This window comes from Heloderma suspectum, chromosome 1 (genome assembly GCF_057233095.1).
Source record: "Heloderma suspectum isolate Gila_16-S chromosome 1, 16-S_ref, whole genome shotgun sequence".
NCBI lineage: Eukaryota > Metazoa > Chordata > Lepidosauria > Squamata > Helodermatidae > Heloderma > Heloderma suspectum.
In genome coordinates, this window is record NC_139458.1 from 279,114,907 (window position 1) to 279,133,112 (window position 18,206).

General features: G+C 44.6%; 1 long non-coding RNA gene across 1 annotated transcript; it reads left to right on the forward strand.

Moving 5' to 3' along the window:
* Window positions 1-2,002: 2,002 nt before the first annotated feature.
* LOC146359157 (uncharacterized) lies at window positions 2,003-9,879 on the forward strand. Its single transcript, XR_014786566.1, has 2 exons — window positions 2,003-2,102; window positions 7,540-9,879. It is a non-coding gene; the product is annotated as an uncharacterized LOC146359157 (long non-coding RNA).
* The last annotated feature ends 8,327 nt before the right edge of the window (window positions 9,880-18,206 follow it).

Sequence of the window (18,206 nt, forward strand, 5' to 3'; positions counted from 1 at the left end):
GGTGGGTGGCTACCAGGAAGAGGGCCTTTCTGCTGTGGCACCCCAGTTGTGGAGTGAGCTCCCTAGAGAGGTTCGCCTGGTGCCTACATTGTGCCCTTTCCAGCGCCAGGTAAAGACCTTTTTATTTTCCCAGGAATTTTAGCATTTTAACGTTCTAGTCTTTTAGCTCTGCTGTTTTAAATTTGTTGTTGTTGTTCAGTCGTTCAGTCGTTCAGTCGTGTCCGACTCTTCGTGACCCCATGGACCATAGCACGCCAGGCCTTCCTGTCCTGCGCTCTCTCCCGGAGTGTGCTCAGGTTCATATTCATTGCATCGGTGATGCTATCTAGCCATCTCATCCTCTGCCGTCCCCTTCTCCTTTTGCCTTCAGTCTTTCCCAGCATCAGGGTCTTTTCCAGAGAGTTTTCTCTTCGCATTAGGTGGCCAAAATATTGGAGCTTCAGCTTCAGTATCTGTCCTTCCAATGAGCACTCAGGGTTGATTTCCTTTAGGATGGACTGATTTGACCTCCTTGCAGTCCAGGGGACTCGTAAGAGTCTTCTCCAGCACCACAGTTCGAAAGCATCAATTCTTCGGCGCTCAGCCTTCCTTATAGTCCAGCTCTCACAGTCATACATTACTACTGGGAAAACCATAGCTTTGATTAGACGGACCTTTGTCGGCAAGGTGATGTCTCTGCTTCTTACTATGCTGTCTAGGTTTGCCATAGCTTTCCTCCCAAGGAGCAAGCGTCTTTTAATTTCATGGCTACAGTCACCGTCTGCGGTGATCTTGGAGCCCAAGAAAGTAAAATCTGTCACTGCTTCCATTTCTTCCCCTTCTATATGCCAGGAAGTGATAGGGCCAGATGCCATGATCTTAGTTTTTTTAATGTTGAGTTTCAAACCAGCTTTTGCACTCTCCTCTTTCACCCTCAACAAGAGGCTCTTTAGATCCTCTTCACTTTCTGCCATTAGGGTGGTATCGTCTGCATATCGGAGGTTGTTGATAATTCTCCCAGCAATCTTAATTCCGACCTCTGATTCATCCAACCCGGCATTTCTCATGATGTACTCTGCATATAAGTTAAATAAGCAGGGCGACAATATGCAGCCTTGTCGTACTCCTTTCCCAATTTTGAACCACTTGGTTGTTCCATTTCCAGTTCTTACTGTTGCTTCTTGACCCTCGTACAGGTTTCTCAGGAGACAGGTAAGGTGGTCTGGTACTCCCATCACTTTAAGAATTTGCCACAGTTTGTTGTGATCCACACAATCAAAGGCTTTAGCATAGTCAATGAAGCAGAAATAGACATTTTTCTGGAATTCTCTTGCTTTCTCCATGATGCAGCGAATGTTGGCGATTTGATCTCTAGTTCTTCTGCCTCTTCGAAACCCAGCTTGTACTTCCGGTAGTTCTCGGTTCGCATACTGCTGAAGCCTAGCTTGTAGGATTTTGAGCATCACCTTGCTGGCATGTGAAATGAGCGCAATTGTGCGGTAGTTTGAACACTCTTTGGCGTTGCCCTTCTTTGGAATTGGAATGTAAACTGACCTTTTCCAGTATTGTGGCCACTGTTGAGTGTTCCAAATTTGTTGGCATATTGAGTGCAGCACTTTAACAGCATCATCTTTTAGGATCTTAAATTTAAATTTGTTACTGTATTTTAAATATCGGCATTGCTGCTGGGTTTTATGCTGATTGTACTTTTATACTGTAGTTTTAATGCTCTTATTTTTTTATATTGTTTTTATGCTGTACTTGTGGTTTTAATTTTTGTGAACTGCTCAGGGAGCTTTAGCTATTGGGCAATGTGAAGGTTTGAGGCCTACAGAGGCAAAGGGAAAAAAGATCAGGCTTAGAGGCCTGGAGTTTTCTGTTGGGAGGGGGTAACCCTTAAGTGTCAGTTTCATTTCTCCGCTTAAGTTTCATTTCTTCAGGCTGATGCAGTACTTTTGGTTTTGAGGGAGGAGAGAATATAAAAAGGAGAGCGCAGCTAAGAATCAGAAAGATCTGTCTGCAGCCAGAGCAAGGGCAAGAGTGACAGCCAGAGCCTGAAGTAACAGCAGAGTCTGAAGAGAGAGCAGGAAGAAGCAGCTTAGAAAAGTCTAAGGACAGCTAGGGTAAAGGAACTTGCATTTTGCAACTTTTATTTATTTTCAATGCCTTTTGTATCACTCAGACCTTTAGTAGTAATTTGTTTGCTTAAAATCTACTAGTAATTGTTGTGGTTAAACCGTCTGTCTCATTCACCCCACGTCTACAGCCTAAACCCCATGTTACTGGGAAGGGGAAGTTTTAAAAAAAGAAAGTGGGACTCTTAAGGAGGCAAGAAATCCTTAAAGGCTTGCTCCGGGAGTCCACGTCATAAGTGGAACCTTGACAGGCAGTATAGATATGTCATACATACATATCTGATATATTTTAGAATAACCAGACGGATGTTGGCACCAAATCAGCAGGTCTCCCTTGATGGATCAGGGAGAAGTTGTATGTGTGTACGTGTGTGTGTACACTTATACATATATATACACACTTCATGACTCAGAGTCTTTGTTCAAAGAACTGTGTGTGCAGTGGTTGGACTTCTGTTTTGGCACAGGCCTCATCAATAGCTGCTTTTGAAACTTAGATTGCAATCCAATGCACATTTGCTCCAGTGTCACCCAGTGGAACCTTTGCATAAACATGCATAGGATCAAGCTGCACAGGTTGTAATGCTATGCAACAGAGAGCAGCTGCTGCACTGACAAAGAAGAAAAGGCCTCTTTATACACAGGGAGCACATGCCAATGCTTCTCTGGATCCAGTGTCCATAGAAAATAAAAGTTCTGCCTTGGTTAACCTCTATTGTCTTTCTTCTGTTTGGGGTAATGAAAGCAAGATTCCATGTAGAGTAGATAATCGCCAACTTCTGGTTTCAGGAAAGCCTTTGGGATTTGTGGCAATGCAAGAGTAATTGCATTTTATGCCTCTTTTCCCTTGTGTTCTCATTCTCTCTCAAAAGAACTAGCTATACCTAAGGCACTGTGTAGAAGTATAAAGTTACAATAATAAATTGTCCCTTCTTCAAACCCCACTCTCATGATCTTATCTTGGGTGTACAATGTAGTGTATGAGCACTCCTACTTAAAAAAAACATCCGTGCTCTTTGTTCTACATCCATGCTCTCCCTAGCTTTAGAAAACCATCAGCTCCTCCACACTGGATTCCTTCCTTGCAGTTGTTTTAGTCTGTTCTACTCAAGTGCTCAGGGAGGACAGCAAGGGTTTTTAAATAAATTGGTATCTAAAAGTCAGTGAATCAAAATCATAACAACTATTTTAAAGCCCTCCTTTACCTTTACCCCAGCTAGCCTACCAAAGGCCAACTCAAAACAAATTGATTTTATGGTGCATCCAAAATATGATCAGGCTGAGACCCCAGCAGGCCTCAAAGAAATCTGAAATTCATTCCTCTGTGGAGCCACTGAAAACACCTACCTGACTTGTGATTTGAATTAGAGCACCTGTGTGAAGGGAAAATTCTGTGTGGGGATTAGGATGGCCGGATGCAAGCTGGGGGCGGGGCGGTGGGGGGCATCTTCACGACAACAAAATGAGAAGTGCATTTGGAATATTATCCAGATTTTCATGGAATAGGCTTTGGTCTGACAGGGACACATGAAGCAAGATAAGCCAAGTGTACCATCTCTGTAAAATCTGGTTTCCAGGGGTCACACAGTGCTTAAAAGGAACATACTTCCTTTAAACTTAAAGGAACATACTTAAAAGGGTGGGGTGTAGAACTGAACATCATCAGACTGGCAGGGGCTGCTCAACCAATGAGAGAGGCTTGTTTCCCACCCCTGTCCAGGCTCCCCCCCTACCGGCTACTACATTTATTATGAATGGAGAGCAACTAATTTTTCCCATGTGTGCAGATTTCCCTGAAGAAGCCGAAATCCTTGATTATCCAATGCAGCATCTAAAGGCTCCCTATGAGAGCATCCCCACCCCCATTTCGCCGCATTCCAGCAATCTGTCATGGAGTTATTGCTCCCACCCCATTTTCTCCCATGTGCACAGATTGCCCTGAAGAAGCCAAAATCACTGATTCTCAAGTACAGCATCTGAAAGCTCCCCCTAAGAGCAGCCCACCCTCCTCCAATTTCACCCTATTCCAGTAAACTATTGTGGAGTTCTAGCTTCCACCCCGCCCCCTTCTCTGGGCACTTCCTTCCTGCTGGGAAATGCAGGCTCCACCCAAGTCCTCGCCAGATTGGTACTGCGATAAAGTGGAGAATTGACTTTACACAGCATCAGAGAAGCGATTTAATATAATATTGAAGAAGCGAAGTAATGCAAATTGAGGCTAATTGCTCCCACTGTGGAAAAGGAAGTGCAGGATGATTCTGAAGGCCCAAAAGAGTGCTCTAGGGCTTTGATATGTGGGAAAGGCAGACTAGTTACTCTGGTTACCTACATTACCAAGGTCATGGCCAGGTGAAAGACACACACCTAGGAACACCTGATCATACCAAATTTAAAGCAGAGGGGTGGGCACCCAGCAGCTGAACTGAAAAGCACATCAAAGTCCAGCTCTCCAACTCTGCATACCCTATGAACTGTGCACAAACTATCAAGAAAGGTTCTCAAACTAAAAGGAAGTGGTGGGTCAGAAAGCTTTTAAGGGAGCAATCCTATGCATGTTTAGACAGAAAAAAGTCCTACAACCCCCAGCATGCCCCAGATAGCATGGCTGACTAGGGCATACTGGGAGCTGAAGGACTTTTTCTGTCTGAACATGCATAGGGTTGCATGTTAAAAATGTTATTGACAGATGGGTTGTATCCAATGGTATCATTCTGTCTGTGGGAGGGAACTGCTGATGGAATGGATTTTCCCCTCCTCTCTGCAGGTTGGAAGATTTGTTGCCCTAGGCCCCTCCCTCTTGTGTGATGTTGGCAGCACAGGAGCTGTTGCTGAGTGGCTCCTTTCTGCATGACTATTCTTGGGTATCTTGAGAATCCCTGGCCCGTGGGACAAGCTTACACTGCAGCTCCCAATACCTCCCAACATTATCACCTTTCCTAGAAAATGGGGCAATGCTGAAAAGGGGAGGGGCCACACTTCAGGCTACTTCAGTTTCATTTCATTTATTACATTTCTATACCGGCCAATAGCCAAAGCCCTCTGGGTGGTTTACAAAAGTTAAAAATGATTAAAAATACTTTATAAAAAAACCAAGTACATACAAACATATAACAGACAGCACAGACACAGACCACATATATCTAAACAATTTTAAACTATCAAGAGTAAGACAAATCCAGGAGCTGATTCAAACCTCTATGCTGGCAAATGCCTGAGAGAACAGGAAGGTGCTGAAAAGATAACAATGTTTACATCAGGCAGGCCTGGTTGGGGAAATCGTTCCATAATTAGGGGCCCCCCAATGAGAAGGGCCACTCCCTTCTTGCCGTTCTCTGAGCTTCCCTCAGAGGAGGCACCTGGAGGAGGGCCTAGATGCTGAATGTAGTATACAGGTAGATTCATACTAGGAGAGGTGCTCTGTCTCTCATTTTCACATTGGCATCTGGAATGGGATCTGGAGTGGAGACAGCTGTGCTGTAGTGTCTCGTCCAATGCCAATAACAGAAGAAGAGGGCTCAAGATGTCTGCAGTGCTGAGAGTTCCATGTAGCTCTTTCTGTCTCTTGAGGATGTTGATCATTTTTTATTTATACATCCAGATCTGAATTAGTAGGGAAGAGCTATGACCTTTGCACTGGATGTCATGGTTGCCTTTGGCTCCATTCTTCATCAGCTGTATAGTTCAGTGTCATGATCACAGGGCTGCATTCACATCATCATCCCCGTTGGCAGATATACCACTCACACACTGGCTAATTAAACCGTGTGAAGCAGCAGTCCACCTGCAGCAGTAACCCCTAGGTCTTTCCTGACCACCTGTCAGGCAGTGGATGGTGACAAGCTTCCATCATCAACATCTGGCTCTTCAGCTTCTATGCATGTGTCTGTTCCCCGTACAGAGTGCATGGCGCCTCAGGAGGTTTTCCCAGGTTCTCCTGTTTCTCCCTGCCTGCCTGCCTGCCTGCCTGCCTGCCTGTTGATTGTAGCATCAAGCATCAAGTGTCTCGGGCTGCATTACCAGAAGTCTGCCTCAAGCTTGCATCAAGACCTGCAAATCTCAAGGCTACCCCAGGAATAAAAGCTTGCTGAGAAGGGGACAGGAATAAAAATGAATGGGGGGAAATGTAATGATTCATGCGATTTATCAATGTAAGATGAAAGGACTGAAAGAGCTGATTATTTCACAGCAAAAATGTGCTGAGACGTTCTTTCAGCATCCTTGTTGAATCAGAACTAGATCTTAAAGGTATGAAGATGGAAAGACCCAGAACCTAAACAGCTCATGAGAAGTCAGCCAGCTTAGTTCTTGTGCATGAGAGTGAGAGAGAGTTAAGGGAAGATTTCGATGATAGGAGGCAAGACCATGAGAAAAGTCAACATTGGTTTGCCTCAAAATTGGCAAAGAATGCTGTAACACCCATTTCAGGGTTCCCAGCACACAACCTGGTCTTTGCATTATAAAGTAAAATCTTCACACATCCTCAGGGAATAATGTTTCCGTATTTGTGGTAGTCGTGTGGTTGAGGATACGATACACTACGTGTTACATTGCAAGTTATATAAAATTCCAAGAGAGAAATATTTAATGAGATGTTTTGCACCTGTAGTTAACCTTAATGATATGGATAAAATTATATATTTGTTGTCAAGTACATCCAAGCTTGTTATGCTTAACACAGCTAGATTTGCAGTAAGAGCAGTCCAACTTAGAATAGCCCAAGAGGATAAATGTTTTGCTTAAGAAAAGTGGTCTCTGCAATCATATATTCTTGTAAAGCACTGAGTATTTGTATACTGTACATAGAATTTTAACTTAGGGAGCAATCCTATAGCTGCTAGTCAGTGGCTAGATGGCCACAGGATATGTGGTTTTCTGGGAACCGACCTTGGAGCCCGCGCTCCAAGGTCGGTTCCCAGAGAACCAACCTTCCCCCCCTTCTGCACTGCCTCGCAGGCAGCGTGGACTAGCCCCACAGTCCGTGCTTGGAAGAGGAGTGCAGAGCAGCAAAAACAGGGCATTCTGGGGGGCATTCCGGGGCAGGGAAGGCGGAAATGCCGGTATGACACATCCTATGTGTCATCTGGCAGCCTCCTCCCCTGCTCCGCCTTCCCACAGCTAGACAACCAAAATCGGCTGTCTAGCCACAAATGCAGGGCAGGAGAAGGGCAGAGAGAATGATCCCCTCTGTGCTTCTCCTGCCCTGCTTTGGATAGGCGGTCGCCTCCGAGTTTGGAGGCAGCTGCCTATCCCCATAGGACTGTGTCCTTAGTGATAGATTTTTTATTGTTAATATCTTGTATTATATTGATAGGTGCCTGTTGTTGGTCTCTTTGGCTATAACCTGTACTTGGCTGCCTAATAAATAAATGAAATGAAGTAAAACCTTCACACTCTAATGAAGTTCTACTTGATGCTGTATTATTAGATGTTATGGCAGGGAAGAGGCGGAAGATGGCACTAGCTTGGTGGCAGAGTACGTGATTTGCATACAGAAGGTTCAGCCCTAAGCATCTCCAGGTAGGTGTGGGACTCTTATCTGAAATCCTAGAGATCCACTGCCAGTCAGTGGAGGCTTCCCATAAAAGAACCAGTTCATAGCCTGGGGGTGCTCCTTGACCCAGCACTTCTGTTAGATGCACAGAAGTTAGGTGGCATTGGCGATGAGGAGTCTTTTTCCAGCTTTAGCTGGTATGCCAGCTATGACTCTTGCTGATGAAATGGGGCCTTACCACAGCTATTCATGCCTTAGTCTCCTCCAGATTCCATTACCGCTCTACATTGGGCTGTCCTGGGAAAGCAGTTAGAAACTGCAACTTGGCGCAAAATGCTGCTGCAAGAGTGCTGACATTTGGAAAATTGTACACCCATTTTGTTTGCTTTACACTGGTTACCAGTTTGTTTCCAGGCTCAATTCACATAGATTTTAATCTTTAAAGTGCTCAATGGCTTGGGCTCTGAGTACCTTACAGCCTGCCTTCTTTGTTCTTTCATATATTCCACCCAGCATGCTGCATTCGGCATCTGAGGCCTTGCTCCAGATTCCCCCACCATCAGAGTTAGGCAGTGACATGGAGTCTTTTCTATTTCCTTTCATCTGCTCTGATTTCTGCTGTTCCCTTTTTTGATTGCAGCTTTATGCACCATTATTCTTGTAATTTAATTGATTTCTGGCTTTGTTTTACGTTAACCGCTGTTTTTCAGGATTACCACTTTATGTATTTTTGATTTATATGTTCAGCCATTTTATTTTTGGAAACCACCCTTCATGCTGTTTGGAAATACTGTTCTATATAAAATCAATCAATCAGTACCGAGCTAGATGGATCAGTGGTCTGAGTCTCTATGAGGCATCCTATGAGGAGATGCTGGGCTGAAGCTTTCAGCAACATTTACATGCTGTACCACAGTTCCATTGTGAGACCCAGAGCCTTTCTACATGAGTTATTTATTGTGCATTCCTGATTCCTCACTCAGGGTAGTTTGTGGCTGCTCTACATGATGCCGTCATCCTCCAGGGCCTTTCCTGTGCTTTATCACCATTATAGCGGGGTGGGGTGGGGTTTCCAATGAGGAAATTCTGGCATTTCTGGGAATGGTTGTATGAAACCCTGGTGTATTTGTGCATTTCTGCTATACCACTGCACCACCCAGTGGTTGTGTAATGGAACATATAGAAAAGCAGAGAAAGAAAACCCCTAAAAAATACATGTATAAATGAGCCAATCTTAATCCCACAAAGAATCTGTAAAATGAAGCCTCAGTAAAGTGGTGGCTTAAAAGCCTCATGTGAAAAAGCCCCTAGCAGAGAGTTTGGAGACAGCCAGGTAAAAAATGATTTAAATGACATTTACATCTGAGTATTTGGTTTCTACCAGTTTAGTCACATGAAAGTTACAGTCAATGAGTCTAAGGTGGCACATATCTAAGTGGTCCTGATTAAAGGGTTTGTGGATCAGTCTGAAAGTACAAAAGCAAAAAGTTTATATTTGACACTTATCTCCTGTGTCAAAAACAGCATCAATGCTGTACAGTAATAATTACTTATGGACAACCATATCTAATTAGAGTACCTCAGCTCACTGATTGGTTGCTGAATCCTATTATATGAGATCAAACTCTTGTAAAGTCTTTGTTCTTTTCTTTTAAATACTGCACAATGATAGACAACTACTTCCATGAAATTCTTTACCACAGGTATGTTATAGTGATAGGGGCTTTGGGGCTGGGATGGGGATGGGGGGAATCAACAATACACCTTCCATCTAAACGCCACACAAGACAAATACAAGGGTCACATGCAGCTTCCGTCCACTTTCTAAGAAGCACGGAAATGATAGTTACATAAGGCCTTGCCTGTGTTCAAGACTGCAAAGAATGAAAGAGGAATTGTCTGTTTTTGCAAAGCATATATATCCCAGGTCCTGCTGCGTTTGCAGGGCAGGCCATTTAGGAAAAAGACAGCTCTGCTATTAACCTATAAATGCAAGAGATTGATAGTTATGAATGCAACAGAATGCGCGGTCTTTCAATTTGCTCCCTATTAGCACTAGAAATGGGAATATTACTATACTTAAAAGGTATAAAGGTCAATCTCCTTTCATGATGCTTTTATGCCTGGAGCCCTCACTCCGTAGTCTAAGAGGTGGCAAGTTCACACATGTATAATATTCAAGTGGTGGCAGGCATCTCTAAATGAGCCATCACAGCTCAAGTAACACAACAAACAGATGCCAAAAAAAAAAAAGTCCTCACCCTAAGGACTCCACAGTCTAAAATGTAAGAGCAAGAAAATAACAGAGGGAATGTGAGCAAATACAGTAAGGCTGCAATCCTGGGCTGTGTTTCCATGACAACAGAAGGGTGAAGCAAACGAAAGAATACTGGAGTTTTCATGGAATCGGCATGGCTCTGCTCAGGGCTCCATGAAGGACTGCAGTGCACCATTATAAGTCGCTGACAGAAACATACTTCCAGGTGTGGGGGGGGGATTGGAAGTGAGTGTCATCAGACCGGCAGGGGCTGCTCAACCAGAGAGGCTCCCCCTCCAGGCTCTACTTCCCTTAATGGCAATCTCAGGGACAGGCCTCATTGACCACAACGGGAGTTACTTCTGAGTAGACTTCCCAGACCAATGCCCCATTCTGCCCATTTTCCCCCCTTCCCTCTAAATACCAGGCTACCACATTAGTATGCACCTCTGAATAAATGTGCTGTCACGTGATAGCCCAGGTAAGTGATAGTGCATTTTTGGGAACAAGCCTAATTGACTACAACAGGAGTCAGCAGGTGCCCCTGAACTAATGCGCTATTGTGTGATAGCACTATCGCGCAATAGTGCAAATGCATGTTAGTGCTATTTTGCGATAGGGTGATAACGAGATACTGACATAGAGGGTATGTGTATCGATGGAAGAGCTGTGCAGTGGTGTTCTAATGAGGTAATGCCTTAGTGTATAATACAAAAGCTGAACTGTGAAGCTTGCAAACAGGACCGAAGGGCAAAAAGGAATATTAGCCGTGGATCCTCCTCACACGTAGTTCTGGCGAAGCGACCTGAGATAAACCTGATTTTCAGGCTGTAGTGGGAGTATTTGCTTGCCCGTGATAGCACACTTATATGCAGTAGTGATCTAGCGCTTATTTTCAATGTTTTTAAAAAAGTTCGTCCCTGCTCCAAAATGGCGTTGAAACTTCTGGAAAACAGGGAAGGAAAGGGTTGGGTCAGTGATGTCACAGGCAGGTGAGCGATACGCCCCCATGGACAGGACTATGATACCGATGCAAGTGCGGGTGATGGAACACACCCCAACAGGACCATAACTGAGCTAAAGTAAAGAGGAACAGTCAGACTATAACCAGGATGGCCATGACATCATGTAAACTGCAGAACCTCCACATGCAGCCAGGTTGGAGTAAATTGCTGGTGGAAACATCCCTAGACTTGCAGGCTTGCTTCCTTGGGAGGAAGTCCCATTGAACTGAATGAGACTTACATCTGAGTAGAAATGTGTACTAGGGTTGCGCTGTTACATGTACTTCGGCTTTGTTGCTCTTTGGAGATGGGTTTTAAGGAAGGGGATATGGCTGCTTTCATCACAGAGAAGGCAGTAATGACCATGAGTGGCTCTGCCCCCTTCACCCTATCTCTTCCAGCCTCCTTTTTATCCTCAAGTAGCCCCATTCTGTTCTTTGTTGTCAAGGATTTTCTTTTCCATAAGGTGCTGCTGCCGAGTGCACAGCAGAAAGGCTTGCTTGCTTCCAGCAGCATTCAAGTTATTCTCTTAAAGCTGGTGGCAGAAGGTATTATGGGATATTATGTACATACTTAATTTTATTCATGCAGCTCTACTGAAGTGAATAATTGGCTGTGGGGATGTCATATGCTACAAGGGCATATATTTTTGCAAGTGCATATATTCTTTTTTCTTTTTAACACCCCAAAATGTTTCTTGCCCTGATTACTCTGCATGATCTCTCTCTCTCTCTCTCTCTGGTTTTACATTAACATAACAGCATCAACTGCAGCCATGCTATGTCTGCTTTATGCTGATCTTCGGAGCGGGAGAATTACATCTCCTGGGTGTCATAAAGAAAAGGAGCAGAACTTTATGTATTTCACCGATATTTGAGCTGAAAAGGGAATCTGAATACCATGATTTTTGGATTATATAATAATGACCCACATCTTAGAGAGTATTCTATATCATAAACAGCTTGTGAATTATACTGTAGATTTCCTTTATATGTCTGTAGCCTTATTATTCCTCATTTGAAGTCAATCTTTTCTTGTGGTATGCTTAAAGGTGAGATTAGATTGTTCTGTTCATTAGCAGCAGGCTACCTCCTCTATGGTGCATGGTACCAATAGATGCTCCTTTATGTTCTGAAATCACTGGAAAGATAATTACTTAATCCAAAGTGAGGTTGGGGGAGTGAAGCAGTGGATCTCCCACCTCCTCCGTAGCTGTGTTGGCCTGTGCTGGCTTGAGCAGAAGGTGGGTGATGGTGTGTGTGTTTTTTCTCAGCTGCCCCCTCCCCAGTGGTGCGGAGCAGGTTTCCATGCTGGGGTAGGTGAGAGGCCCAATCCTAGTCCTAGACCCATCAGAGAAATGGAGGGCTTTTGGATCTGGCAGATCCAAGGTCACCTCCACCCTGCCCCTGCCCACTCCAGGAACATCCCGTTTCAGGGCCTTTTGTTGGCTACCACCAGCAGAAAGACTGCCAGGAGTAGCCTCACATCTGTGGAGCTCTCTGTGGGCATGATGGGGGCCTCTGCAGATACAGAGTCCCACCCACCTCCAGCAGCAGAGCTGCTCTTCAGTGGTGCATGCTAGTGGGAGGGGGCACCTCTGCCTACCCCTGGGCTAGATCTGGAGGTTAGGATTGCTCTGCTCCTGTGCTTCATTGGCCTGGAAAGATTTTATACCTTTATTTTCCCCCGTTTGGTATGGCTAGCTGAGTTTTTCTGCTATTACTCAGACTGCTATTTTATATATATGTATGTATTTATTTCATTTCTATACTGCCCCATAGCCAAAGCTATCTGGGTGGTTCACAAAAACTGAAACCTCAAGGTACAGCGTAAAACAATATAAAATCTAAAAACTTAAAACTACAATATAAAAGTACAACCAGAATAATACCTAATATTAATATCTGTTTCTTTAAAAATACTAATATCTGAATAAAATGCTAATAGAATAAAATACTAATATATGTTTCTTATCTAGGAGTGGCGTATGTGTGTGTCTGTCTGTGTGTGTGTGTATGTACCCATTATCAATCCAACATAGCAGAGACCTTTATTTCCAAAACAGTATTGATGGGGTGTGGAGTGATGTTCTTATTTGTTTATTTTTGGTTGTCACAGATCCCTTACCATTGGCCATGCTGGCTTGGACTGATGGGAGTTGTAGTCCCAAACATCTGGAAGGCACCAGGTTGCCTACCCCTGCAGTAGAGTGTATGCCCATAACTATCTGATGTGCGTTGGCTGAGATTACATGGTCACTTCCTGGATTTTATCTGGGGTGTTCATTGCATTTTTCAGGCCTACATATGTTAGATGTGTGTGTGTTTGCCCTATTCAAATGTTACGCCCAAGTGTGGATGTCCGGTGATTTTGGAGGTGGGAAAAATATGCCAGGTGGGCATGGAGGAAATATGCAATGTCATAAGAATGTAAGAAGAGCCGTGCTGGATCAGACCAAAACCTATCTAATCCAGCATCCTGTTCACAAAATGGAGAACCAGATGCCCTTGAGACACCCACAAGCAAAACAGAAGCACCAATAGCACCCTCCTGATCATATTCTCCAGCAACTGGCACTGAGAGGCATATCGCCTCTAATACTGGAGGTAATATATAGCTATGACTGGTAGAGGGCTTTGGATAGGGGTGAATACTCCTTCCTTGTTCTCCTCGACCTCTCAGCGGCTTTTGATACAGTTGACCACGGTATCCTCCTGGACCACCTGGAGGGGTTGGGCATTGGAGACACCGTATTGCGGTGGTTCCGGTCCTTCCTCTCTGGCAGGCACCAGAGGGTAGCACTGGGAGAGAAGGTGTTGGATCCGTGGCTGCTCACGTGTGGGGTGCCACAGGGTTCCATCCTCTCCCTGAAGCTATTTAACATCTGTGTGAAGCTGCTGGGGGCTATCATCAGGACGTTTGGGATGCGGTGTCATCAATATGCAAATGATACACAGCTCTACCTGTCATTCAAATCCTCACCAGGGTTGGCTGTAGAATCCCTGTCTAAATGTCTGGAGATGGTGAGTGGCTGGATGGGGAGGAATAAGCTGAAGCTGAACCCTGACAAGACCGAGGTACTTTTGGTGGGAGACAAGAGTAGGTTGGGGGATGTTGACCTGGTGTTGAATGGGTTATGGCTACCCTTGAAAGACCAGGTCAGCAGTCTAGGGGTCATTTTAGACTCCCAGCTGTCCATGGAGGTTCAGTTGTCAGCTGTGAGCCGGGCAGCGTTGTATCAACTCCATCTGATACGGCGGCTGCGCCCCACCTTCCCGACCATCTGCTTCCATCAGTAGTACATGCCCTGGTCTCCTCGTGTCTAGACTACTGTAATGCATTCTGCGTGGGGTTACCCTTGAAGATGGTTCGGAAGCTGCAACTGGTGCAGAACGTAGCTGCTCGCATGATTAAAGGCAGCCGCTAGCGTGATCACATCACTCCGGTGCTGAAGGAGTTGCACTGGTTACCAGTTGTTTTCTGGGCCAAATTCACAGTGTTGGTTTTGACCTTTAAAACCCTATATGGTTCCGGCCCAGCCTATCTCAAGGAGCACCTCCAGCAACACCAGACAGGCCACTCAACAAGATCAGCCTCGGATGGCCTTCTCTCTGTCCCATAAGCCAGGACAGCTAGGCTGGTGAGGACGAGGGAGAGGGCCTTCTCTGTGGTGGCCCGCACTCTGGAACTCCCTCCCTAGGGAACTCCGCCATGCCCCCTCTTTGATGAGCTTCTGCCACGCACTGAAAACTAGGTTATTCAGGCAGGCATTTGGGGTGGGTTAGGGTATTTTTTAATAATGTTTAAAGTGTAATTTTACTGTTTTAAATTGTACTGCTGTACATCGCCCAGAGTGGCCGGGTGACCAGCCAGATGGGCGATTAAGAAATTTAATAAATAAATAAATAAATAAATAAAACAAATAGTCATTGATAGGAGTGCAATCAGGAAAGTTTCAACTGAACTGGGCCATTCTCATGAGAATTTCATCACTACCGATATACGTTTATGTGCTTTGGGGTACCAATGACCTGGTTGCATTCCTGTGCACACTTACTTAGGAGCAAGCCACACCGAACTCTGCAAAGCTTATTTCTGAGTAAACATACTTAGGATTGTGCTGTAAGTCATTCAGTGTTTTAGCTAGATGACTCTGTATCAGAGAAGAAAGACTGAATGCCCCCCCCCCCCCCCCCGGATAGTATCATTGCTGTTGAGTCATTTCATCTCTGGGTTGTTGTTGTTTTCTTTTTAATTTCATTTAATCACATGGACCTGGCAGGTGGGTCCCCTACATTAGCCTGCCTCTTCCTTTCATTCATCATTCACTCCTGCTTCATCATCCAGTCAGTCTCCATTTTCACAAGCTAATTAGCTGCCTTTACATCCCAGCTGCATTTCTTAACCATATGGCACAGTCGCAACCCATGTGTGCTGTGTTTTGCTTTCCATATGAGTACATTTTCAATACGGTATGTCAGAAATTTCAGGTGCCTTTCTGCCCATTTGCAGAAGCAGCAGTGCTCAACAGTCTTATATCCAAATGCGTCAACCTAATTATACATTTAAGTTCCTTACCTCCCATGTTTACAATTAAGACATCACAGCCATTACGTTCATGTGACAACAACTCGTCCTTTCACAGATGTTCATGCTTGGACGTCATGGCCAAGGGGATAAATGTCGCAGGGATTGTTTACTATGTATATATTTTTAAAACCCTCCCCAATACATAGTAGTAGCAGGTTGAAAACGCCAGTAACTCAGTGAAGCCATAAGCTATGCCGTGCAGGGCCACCCAAGACGGACAGGTCATGGCAGAGAGTTCTGACAAAATGTGGTCCACTGGAGAAGGAAATGGCAACCCACCCCAGTATTCTTGCCAAGAAAACCCCATGGAACGTATCACAAGGCTAAAAGATACGACGCCGGAAGATGAGCCCCTAAGACGGAAGGTGTCCAATATACTACTGGGGAAGAGCAGAGGGAATTTCCAAGTAGCGCCAGAAAGAGTGAAGCAGCTGGGCCAAAGCCGAAAGGACACTCAGCTGTGGATGTGTCTGGTGGTGAAAAGAAAATCCGATGCTGTAAAGAACAATATTGTTTAGGAACCTGGAATGTCAGATCAATGAATCAAGGTCAGCTGGAGGTGGCCAAACATGAGATGGCAAGATTGAACATCGACATCTTGGGAATCAGCGAACTAAAATGGACAAGCATGGGCGAATTTAATTCAGATGACCATTATATCTACTACTGTGGGCAAGAATCCCTTAGAAGCAATGGGGTAGCACTCATAGTCAATAAAAGGGTGGGAAAAGCAGTACTGGGGTACAATCTCAAAAACGATAGAATGATCTCAGTATGAATCCAAGGCAAACCATTCAACATCACAGTAATGCAGGTCTATGCCCCAACCACTGAGGCCGAAGAAGCTGAGGTTGATCGGTTCTATGAAGACCTACAACACCTTCTAGAACTAATACCAAAAAAAGATGTCCTTTTCACCATAGGGGATTGGAATGCCAAAGTAGGAAGTCAAGAAATCACTGGGATAACAGGCAAGCATGGCCTTGGTGTACAAAATGAAGCAGGACAAAGGCTAATAGAGTTTTGCCAAGAGAACACGCTGATCATAGCAAACACTCTTTTCTAACAGCACAAGAGGCGACTCTACAGATGGATATCACCAGATGGTCAATATCGAAATCAGATTGATTATATCCTTTGCAGCCAAAGATGGAGAAGCTCTATACAGTCAGTAAAAACAAGACCTGGAGCTGACTGTGGCTCAGATCATGAGCTTCTTGTTGCAAAATTTCGGCTTAAATTGAAGAACGTAGGGAAAACCACTAAACCATTCAGGTATGACCTAAATCATATCCCTTATGAATATACAGTGGAGGCGAGGAATAGATTTCAGGGATTAGACCTGATAGACAGAGTGCCTGAGGAACTATGGACGGAGGTCCGTAACATTGTTCAGGAGGCAGCAACTCAATCCATCCCAAAGAAAAAGAAATGCAAGAAAGCAAAGTGGCTGTCTGATGAGGCTTTACAAGTAGCTGAGGAAAGAAGGGAAGCAAAAAGCAAGGGAGAAAAGGGAAGATATATCCCACTGAATGCAGATTTCCAGAGAACAGCAAGGAGAGACAAGAAGGCCTTCTTAAATGAACAATGCAAAGAAATCGAGGAAAACAATAGAATGGGAAAAACTAGAGATCTTTTCAAGAAAATTGGAGATCTCAAGGGAATGTTTTGTGCAAAGATGGGCATGATAAAGGACAAAGGAGGCAGGGACCTAACAGAAGCAGATGAGATTAAGAAGAGGTGGCAAGAATACACAGAAGAACTATACAGGAAAGATCTTAATGTCCCTGATTGCCATGATAGCACGGTCACTGAACTTGAGCCGGACATCCTAGAGAGTGAAGTCAAGTGGGCCTTAGGAAGCATTAGTAACAAGAAAGCTAGCGGAGATGACAGTATTCCAGCTGAGCTATTTAAAATCCTAAAAGATGATGTTAAAGTGCTGCATTCAATATGCCAACAAATTTGGAACACTCAACAGCGGCCACAAAACTGGAAAAGGTCAGTTTACATTCCAGTTCCAAAGAAGGGCAATGCCAAAGAGTGTTCAAACTACCGTACAATTGCGCTCATTTCACATGCCAGCAAGGTGATGCTCAAAATCCTACAAGCTAGGCTTCAGCAGTATGTGAACCGAGAACTACCGGAAGTACAAGCTGGGTTTCGAAGAGGCAGAGGAACTAGAGACCAAATTGCCAACATTTGCTGGATCAGGGAGAAAACAAGAGAATTCCAGCAAAACGTCAGTTTTGCTTCATTGACTATGCTAAAGCCTTTGATTGTGTGGATCTCAACAAACTGTGGCAAATTCTTAAAGAGATGGGAGTACCAGACCACCTTACCTGTCTCCTGAGAAACCTGTACGAGGGTCAAGAAGTAACAGTATGAACCAGACATGGAACAACCGAAGGCAGAGATTGAAGGCAAAAGAAGGGGACGGCAAAAGATTGAAATTGAAGGCAAAAGAAGGGGACGGCAGAGGATGAGATGGCTAGATAGCATCATCGATGCAATGAATATGAACTTGAGCACACTCCAGGAGAGAGCAGAGGACAGGAAGGCCTGGAGTGCTATGGTCCATGGGGTCACAAAGAGTCGGACACGACTCAACGACTGAACAACAACAAAGTTCTCCCAGATGATATGTGGTCTCTGAGGCAGTATTACCACATGCAGTGTTTACTGTTTTTTTTGTCTCTCCTGAGCAAGAATGTAGAGGAGAATTTGACTGGCAAGATAAGGGCAGAAGC